Here is a 10,224-nt window from a genome sequence, read left to right on the forward strand (position 1 = left end):
GCTAATCCCACTCCCTCCCCCAGGCATCCAGCTCCCTCCTCCTCCATCTTGTGTCACTTATTTCTTTTGCGTGTATTGCCATTTTGTAGCTAATAGTTTTAATGTTTTTTATAACTCTATATGCAGTCCAGAGTTGCTTTGAGATGAGATGGGCAGCAAATAAATTTAATAAATTAATAATAAATTAATAAATACCCTAGCTAATTCATAGTGCTAATGTATTGATCTGGTGACTGAAGTGAAAAGCATTTTAATCAAGTTGGAATCAGTTATATGGTTACATCATAGCAAAACCACATTAGATACTTGTCTCCAGTAGCTGTCATCATACTCTCACACTCAGCACTTTTACAAAAGTGCACAACTGTGCATTTGACTGCCTGATTTAATGCTTTATTATGCAATATTTAAGAAAATAATCAGCTTTCTAAAAAAGCACAGCCTTACTGCCAAAAGAATACTCATTTCTTTTCCCCCCTCATCATGAGGATAGAAAGCTTAAAGATGCCTTTGCAGCATCTTTAATACATTCCTTAATACATTTTACTTCTCCTTTGGGATTTTAGGTTTCTGCCTAGAGATGCTCAGAATGGACTTGGTTATGCTCTGCTAAATATGAACATCAGTGAATGAACTGAAGCAACTGAGGGAATGAGAAGCTCCACATTTTCCTTTTTCTACCAGAGAGATATGGGCCAAGAAATGAAAAAAAAAAAACCTGTCCATGTAATATAATAAGTTGTGAGGAAGAACATTCAGCATAGATACAGAACAGGTAAACCAGGCCCTTGAGAAATTGAAATATTCCTGAATTTAATGGTAGTTCTTTAAAATGGAAGTGCTTCTCAGAAGCCAAAGAATCACCTTGAAAGTCAGTGATAAGTAGATGAACAATGAACATAATGAACCTGATGCACTTTGGTGTGAGGCTCTGTAATAAGATGATGAATGTTAGAATATATGCATATTAATTAGATGCTAAAGATACCACAACAGCTAAAACTTTAAGGAACGGAGCTGTCTTAATTGTTTCAGAACATAGCAGAATGCTATGGAAATGAGGGAATTGGATCTTGTCATTTGTGCAAATATCCTGATATACACATGCTTATGCTCCAATACAGTTGGCTACCAGTAAAATAGTTCTGGTTGTTTGACTTCTAATGAATCCACTGAAACACAGTGAATCATAACTTTCATGGAGATGTACTAGGAAATTTTCTCCTTTATTACTTGAAATGGAGAATAATGGAGAAAAGCAGCACCCAATGACCTAATTGTCATTAGCAGCTCTATCATTAGCAGAAGCTCTGCCCAATCATTCTGCTGATAGGTAACGTAACACTGGAGATACTGCTCAACCATCGCATTGGTTCTCTCCGCAACTCCGTTGGTATTTGGATGGAAGGCAGAGCTGAGATCTTGCGAGGAACTGATCACCCGAACAAACTCCCCTTAAAATTTGGCTGTAAATTGGACTCCCCAGTCCGTTATTATCCTTCTTGGTACCCCGTGTAGCCGGTAGACATGGATCAGGAACAATTTGGCCAGCTTGTGAGCTTAGACAGGTGATGAAGTAGGCCTGCTTAGAAAAAAGGTCTATTACTGTCCAGATCACCATGCTCCCATTTCTCTCTGGGAGGTCCATTATAAAATCCATAGCGATCTCCTCCCATGGCCAGACAGGGTCGCCAACCGGCTGCAGCAGACCCAGCGGTTTCCCTGGCCTGGTTTTCATAGCAGCATAGTTTGGGCAGTTTTGTACGTAAGCCTCAATGTCCTCCTTCATCTGTGGCCACCAGAACTGCCTATTGGCCAGATGTAGCATCTTCAGGAAACCGAAGTGACTAGCTTGTTTGACATTGTGGCAGCGTTGCAGCACCTGTGTTCTTAGTACACTGGGAAAATAGAGTTTAGTGCCCTTCCATGCCAATCTCCCCCATGTGTTAATCATTGTCTGTTCCCTAGGACCAAGGGTCAGTCAATAAGGCTGGGCTTGGGTCAGGTCAGTCGTGACAGAGCTCAATGCCCCCTTGGCTTGTTGTTGCTCTACCTCAATGTTTACCACTGGCTGGACCAGTGGGATGATTGCATGCACTACTTCCTCCCAGACACTCTTGTACTGCGGTAGCAGGGACAGGGCGTCCACTAAGAAATTCTTCCCTCCTGGTATATATTTGAAGGTGAACTGAAAATGCTGGAAATATTGCACCCACCTCACCTATTTCGGTGACAATTCCCTTGGGGTCTGTACAGCCACCAGATTTTTGTGGGGAGTCCATATTTTGAATGGTATTTTACTCCCCTCCAGGAAATGTTGCCACATCAGCAGTGCCCAGTGCACTCTGAAGGCCTCCTTCTCCCAAATCACCCACCGTCGTTCTGCTTCAGTGAGTTTCTGGGAGGTGTAGGCACAACGCTGCAGCTCACCTTTATCTTTGCACTGCAATAGGACAGCCCCGACAACTACATTGCTGGCATCTGCTTGGATAACAAAAGGTCGTTTGGGATCGGAGTGCTTGAGGATTGGCTCCTGGGCAAACAGGCCTTTCAGCCAAAGGGCTGGTTGGGCCGAGGCTTGGTCATGACAGGTTTGGTTTTCAGCAGGTTGGTGATCAGCAAAACTACTCGGGCAAATGTGGGTATAATCTGCCTATAGAAGTTTGCAAACCCAAGGAAGCTCTGCAACTGCTTACTCGTCCTGGGAGCCTGCCACTCCAGGACTGCTTTCACTTTGGTTGGATCCATCTCCAGTTCCCCACTGGATATCGGTAACCCAAATAGTCCAAACAGGTGCGATGAAACTCATACTTCGACAGTTTTACATACAGATGTGCCACAAGTAATTTTTTCACCACCTGCCGGACCAGTTGAATGTGCTCCTCCATGGTCTCTGTATAAACTAAAATATCATTCAGCTAGACCAATACCCCCTTGTATAGGTGCTCATGCAGCATCTCACTGATAAATTGCATGAATACCGCAGGGGCCCCCTGCAACCCCCTGCACTTTAAACTGGTAGCTCCCCATTACCTTTCATCATTACCTTTCCAGAAATTCTTAATTAGTCCAGCAGCAATAAGGAAGTACATGTTCACTATGCAAATGATAGACTTCAAAGGTCCTGAATTTCATTAAAATTAAGTATAAAGTCTCTTTTAAGATTACTGCAAATGGCCAGAATGAGATGTGTCTGAAGGCCATGAACATAATTGCCAGTGCCTTCATCATTATGCTATTTCCAGGAAGTTTTGAAAGATGAGGCCAGGCCTCATTTATACACAAAAGTTCTACAATTAGACTAGTTCTATTTTCACCGGCTCAAAATTGACTCAGCCTTCCATCCTTCCAAAGTCAGTAAAATGAGGAGCCAGATTGTTGGGGACAATATGCTGACTCTGTAAACTGCTTAGAGAGGGCTTTAAAGCACTGTGAAGCAGTATATAAGTCTAAGTGCTATTGCTGTTATGTTTTTGATCAAGACAGGTCATTGCATATGTACCATGACTAATCAGAATTCTGAAGGGAGGCAAGGGTGTATCATTTTCTATATTACATTCTTTAATGTAATATAGAGTTGGAAAGGAAAGTTGCTTTCCTTTAAAGGAAAGCAACTTTATCTCAATTTGATAACATTCCAGTTGCCTCAATAATCTGCACTCTAATTGAAAGACAAATTCAATTTGTCTAAAAAAAACTCTTGAATGCCCTTTTCATTTTGCATTACAAAAATAATGTTTTCCGGATGCACTAAGCCAGGGGTCTGCAACCTTAAACACTCAAAGAGCCACAAAGGTCCTAACTGGAAGCCCCCCATTCAATTCTGGAGCCAACCTGAAGTCCAGTTCTCCAACCATAGAGTCTCCTCCTAGCGTAGCATTCTTTTTCCTCTGCTGACTGGAAGTCCGGTTCCCCTACCATAGTGTCTCCTCCTAGTGCGGTGTCCTTTTTCCTCTACCTGTCCTATCTGAAAGCCCTATCAATTGTGGAGCTGACCAGCGACAGGGAGCCGCAACAGAGGAATGAAAGAGCCACATGTGGCTCCAGAGCTGCGGGTTGCTGACCCCTGCACTTAGCTAAGAAGCCAGGTTCATGGGTACATGCTTCCATTTCAACTTTCACGCATACCCCCTTTTTTTTGGGGGACCAGTCTTTAAAAAGTGCCTGATGATGGACCCAATATTGATACATAACATAGTTGTGAGACCAGAAATTTATGAGCAAATGACACTGAACAATGATCAGGAAACACAGGAAGTAGAGGAGGAAATAGAAAGAATAGAGGAAAGGACAGTGGAGGAAAGATGACAAATGAAACGAAAAGATAAAAAAGAAGAGTTAGTAAATGATGAAATAGAAAAGGTAAATTACACTTCAGGGGATCAAAAAATAAAAGGGGATATACAGAAGGAACGGCTGAAGTGAGGAAAAGATTATTGAAAGGTGTACTGAAGGCTCAAAAGAATGTACAAGCAGCAGAAATAGAAGAAATACTTAGATCAAACACAAATGAGACAAGAAGATACAAGACCCCAAGGGAGGAGTATGGGAGATGTGCCAAGAAGTCAATAAGAGTGGAGATATGAAAGCGGGCAAGAGATGAGGGATAAACATAGAATACTGTTTAATACAGGAGTTGTTCTATTAAGAACTAGTATAAAGATAGAAACTAGAAATGGGGGAAATATTACTTGTTTAATTTGGAAATTATTTGATTAATGATTATAAAACAGAAGCAGAAGTTGCAGAAGTTAGAAATGTGGATATGTAAACAAAGATATAATTTGTATAATTGAATAATGAATATCAAATAATCAAGACAAGTAAATCTTATGATTTAATGGTTATAAATGTGATATCTATAGATTGTCTATAATGTTTGATATTATCAATTGATTATAGAGAAAACCGAACAGAGGGTTTAACTAAATAATGCAATTTTTAAAAATAAGGATAAGTAAAGACGATGGCGAATAGGATTTGAAAACAATAGTCATAATTATTGTGTATATAAGATTTACTATCTGCACTTAAAAGAGATTGTACCCAGACTGCACACTGTTATTTTGAATATAGAAATTTTATATACAACCCAAGAAAATTGTACAATAAAAAATAATAACCAAAAAAAAGAGCTTGTCCATTACGACATCTAGATTCCTATCACTGTTACTGCTATTCAGCCAACTACCACCTATTCTTTTACTTGTTCATTTGGTTTTTGTTCCCAAATGTAAGACTTTACTTTTCTCACCACTGAATTGCATTTTCTTGAATAAGGCCCAGTGTTCCAAGTCGTCAAGATCCTTCTATATCTCAAGTCTGTTTTGTGTTGCCTATTCTCTCCAGCTTGGTGTTGTCTGTAAATTTGATGAATTCCCTTTTATTCCCACTTCTAAATCATTTATGAAGGTGTTATAAAGTAATGAATCCATCTAGTGGTGATGCTGTCTCTCCCACTACTTGAGCGGTTGACACAGAGAAGAGGAGGTCAACCATTTCTTCTAAGCACCTGAGGTCAGGACAAAAATATTTGCTTTAAATCTTCTTGTTGGGCTTGATGTGGAATAACAGATAGTGGTTTCTTTGTAATGGAAAACATCTTTTCTTCCACTGTTGTGGGAGTGCAATTGATCAATGGTGATTTTGGCAATGCCAATGGTGCCCAAGTGATGCTCTAGATGTTTTGGGATTGTACCCAAGGTGTCTCTTACTATTGGTATTACCTTTGCCTTCTTTTGTCCCAGTTGTTCTATTTCTACTTGCAGGTCTTTGTATTTTGTTATCTTCAGTCTTTCTCTTCTCTTCTACTGTCAGCCAGGTACTGGAATGGGACTTTTCGGCTTGAACCCTTCTCCTTCCCTGTTTTGTCTCAAGGTTTTTGCCTCTGGGTTATTAGCCACAAACTTTTCTCCTTGGCTGGCCCTCCCCCAGTCTTTCGCCCCGGCACAATGGCCATGGCCACTCCCTCCCAGGTGCATCGCCACAGCCCATACACAGAAGGAGGTTTCATCCTAGGTTTTTCGACACCTGGGACAGTTAGGGCCCAACAAATCAGCTAGAGGGGGAAGGAAGGAAGGAACAGCCTTGGTGAAATGGGAGGGAGAAGGAGGGGGGACTTCCACCACTGGCTTTTTTTTTTAAGAGAAGGAAGAACCCTTTTCAGGCCAGATATCCAAATCGATAACTAATGACAATGAATAATTTACAGCATTGATTCCCACCCCAAAAAAAGGGGGGAGATGTTGGCAAACATCCCATTCAAGATTTAGAAAGTTAGAAAAGGAAATTGTAAAAGCTCTCCAGTCCCACCCCTGCCTGTTCCCCCAGTTCAAAGGGAAGCTCTCCTGTTTTGTTTTGTTTTTTTGCAAAGGGAAGAGTTAGTTGCAATTAATTTTTTAACCAAAAGCAACAGATAGTAATGCTTCATTTTGTTTGTTTGTTCTTTTCCTCCCGAGACATCTGTGCAGATTTCAGGAGGGGGTGGGGATGGTGTGTGTGTGTGTTACAACTTGGCATACCAACCATCTTCTAGCCCAATAAAAGATTTGTAAGAATCGGTGGGAATTCTTACACACTAAGAAAACCCATTAAGGCATAAACTTTCACTGCCCAGAGATGGGTGGATTAATTAACTGGTGCTTTAGTTGATTCTTCAGCAGACAAAACTGAGAATCTGTGGATGCAAGTTAAGATTTAATTTTAACCCTGTTGCTTCCCTCTGTATGGGGGGGAGGAGAAATGAGGATAAACTGACATATGCCTCCAATCAATTGCATCTTTCCTGCATTAAGATCTAAATCCTTCATAAATCCTTTTCCTTCCACCCCGTTTCCTCCAGGAATTGGCACGTAACTATCTCAAACTTCTAGAGCAATCCACACACCTTTTGTTCTGTTAATAGGGGACCAAATAGGTGGTCAATTAGGAAGACAAAAGGAGGGAAAATATAACAAAAGATAAACTACCAAGAAAGGAATCTGTTGCAGGAAGATGTAAAATCTAAGTTAGGGTATATGACTGAGTTTTACAATGTAGTTAGATTATATGACTAGAGTAATTAGAATACTAAGAACTAAGACTTTAGTGGGTATAAGAAAGGACGCAGAATCATCTCATACTTTGTAGAACTTGCACAAGGTGGGGTTGGCCAGTCTGGGGCTGGAGGTCCCCTGTTGTGGGGCCCCTGCCAGTTAGGGTTGAAGGGAGAAGCTAAGCACGTTGAATCTGCTCAGGAGCACACATGCACACATGCATATGCACACGCGCACACACACACATGCATATGCACACGCGCGCACACACACACATATGTTCCTTCCTTCCTTCCCCCTCTAGCTGACTTGTTGGGCCCTAACTGTCCCGGATGTCAAAAAACCTAGGATGAAACCTCCTTCTGGGTATGGGCTGTGGCGAAGCACCTGGGAGGGAGTGGCCGTGGCCATTGTGCCAAGGCGAAAGACTGGGGGAGGGCCAGCCAAGGGGAAAAGTTTGTGGGTAATAACCCAGGGGCAAAAACCTTGAGACAAAACAAGCAAGGATAAGGGTTTGAGCCGAAAAGCCCTAGACCCTCAGGTACTGACCCATCCAGTCTAGATTTTTTTTATCTTTCTTATTGACAACTGACTTCTTGTTGTTGATTGTTCAATGTCTGTTTGAATTCTTCTTCATTTTCTATGTCTTTATTTTATGTTATTGCTTGCAGGCAAATGATATTTCTTGCAAATCTTGCAATGCTCCTTTCTAATGCCATTGCTTGTAGTCAGTTTGTGTGATCTTCTTTGGTTGGGCTGTTTACTGTTAGCTTGTTTGGCAGTTCCTTCATTGGGATGTTGTTTATTTCTTGATTGTTGATCTGATGTTAATCTTGGTGTTAATCTATGTGCATCTCAGTGTTGATTGCTAGTGGGGAAGTGTTTTGATCTTTTTGTTCTCTTTTTCACTTGTTGATTATCTCTTTTGCACAGTAGGTAGATGTTGTTTATGGCTGTGTGTCTATTGATGGCCAATTGGTAAGAGTGCAGAGTGCAGCCTACTTCCAGGTCTAAGATGGACAATAATATAGATGCATAAAGGCAACCTCTTCTCTGCCCAATAAGATTGCACAACAGACACCAATGTCTTCTTTCAGATTTGTCATTGTTATGTTAGCCATCATCTATTCATTGCAGGATGAAGGCCTCTTCCGCATGTTTCCAGCCAAAACTGTATTTAGATTTCTTTTGCCAATTGGGCCCACAGTACTTGCTGACATTGTCAATCCATTTTGTTTTGGGTCTCTTTCGTGGATGCTTTTTATCAAGTGGAATCCATTGTATGACTGCCTTAGTCTACCTGCCATCAGTTCTTCTTGCTATGTGACCAGTCAGTAGTGGGTTCCACTTACCTTAGCTACTGGTTTGGAACTGTGAGCGCGCACATGCACACGCTTGCTTCACTCATGCGCAGCACTTCTGCACATGCACAGAATGTCTGTGATGACATCCGGGCGGGTGGGCGAAGCCTTCCGCTGCTGCCACTACCAGTTCACCCAAACCGGGGCGAACTGGTAGAAACCCACCAATATGACCAGTGCATTTCCATTTCAATTCTTTTACTCTCTTGATGATATTGTGTACTTTCATTTGTTCTCTAATCCATCTGCAGGTCTTTCTATCCTGTCTTGTAATGCTGAGCATGTATCTTTGCATGGCTCTTTGTGCCACTCATAGTTTTGTATCAATTGTGAGGTTAGCATCTGTGTTTCATTGGCATATGTTAGAACAGGTAGCACACACTGATCGAAATCTTTTCTCTTCCGGCAAGAGGAAGGTTGTTTTTGAAAATTACACTTAGCTTGCTGAATGCTTCCCAAACACATTTAACACACCATTCAATTTTCCTTTTTGTATCACCTTCCATTGAAATCCATTGGCCAAGGTCTATGTAGTGGTCAACATTGTCTATTTCTTCTCCAGATATAAAAATGTTTCTTTCTTTGGGAAATTTATTAAACATAACCTAACCAAAACGTTTTTCAGATTTATTTTTAAGCCAAATGATTCTCCTGCTTTGTGCAGCTCTTCTACATGTCTTTGTAGCTCTTCTGGATCTCGTGAGAAGAGAACAACATCATCTGCAAATCTTAAGTGATTTGAATAGGTGCCATTGATTTTTATTCCATCTTTTGCCCAGTCTAGTTTGCAAAATAGATCTTCAAGGCAGGCTGAGAAAGGGATAGGTGATATTGTATTGCCTTGTCATACACCTCGTTCTATGTTGATTTCCACTTTAAGATCATTAAGGCAAAGAGTCACCTTTGTTTTTTTGTCTATTGAAGTTTATGAGAGCAGTGTCTACGTCTTGGTTGAGCAATGCATTAATTATTACTTGCTGGAATACTGAGTCAAACGCCTTTTTATAGTCAATGAAAGCCATGCGCAGAGGCATCATGTACTCGTTCTGCCTTTCAGTGACTTGCTGAACAACCTGGATGTGATCCATTGTGCTGTAACCACTTCTGAACCCTGCCTGCTCCTTTGGCTGTGCATCATTTAATGTTCTCAATATTCTTTTGGCTATTATCATGGTGAAAACCTTGTAGATGACTGAAAGAAGGCTTATTGGGCGATAGTGCTTTAAATCATCTTGGGCCCCTTTCTTGTGTATAAGAATCACCATTTTTCTATGCATTGGTTATTTGTTCTTCTCTGAGGCATCTCAAGTATAGTTTTGCTAGTATCCTGTGTAAACTATGAATACCAGCTTTCAGCATTTCATCCATAACACAGTCATTTCCTGAAGCTTTGCCATTTTTCACTGATTTTATGGCACTTGATAACTTTCTCCACGAGGATATCTGGTATTTCCTTTTTCGTGGCTTACTTCTGAGTGATCTTGATCTTTGAATAGAATTTTCCAATTATTTTTAACATTTCCTGTTTTGTTCTACGCACAGAGCCATCTTCACATTTTAATGCAAAAATTTCTTTCTTATATTAATATAAGCTTGCATTTTGCTCCAGTAATCCCTTTGTTTTCTTCAATTGCCTTTTTCACAAGCTTTATGTTAAACTGATCTGTTTCTTCTTGGATACATTTTCTTTTGGTCTTACAGAGTTCAACGTACTCCAATATATTAGTGAAACTTCCAGTATTCTTCATTGTCTGTCGGTTTTTTTCATTAAGTCAATGGTTTCATCAGATACTTTTAACTATACAAAGTGTTTTTACAGCAGTGCTATA

The sequence above is a fragment of the Pantherophis guttatus genome, chromosome 1 (assembly GCF_059756535.1).
Source record: "Pantherophis guttatus breed Tessera chromosome 1, ASM5975653v1, whole genome shotgun sequence".
Lineage (NCBI taxonomy): Eukaryota > Metazoa > Chordata > Lepidosauria > Squamata > Colubridae > Pantherophis > Pantherophis guttatus.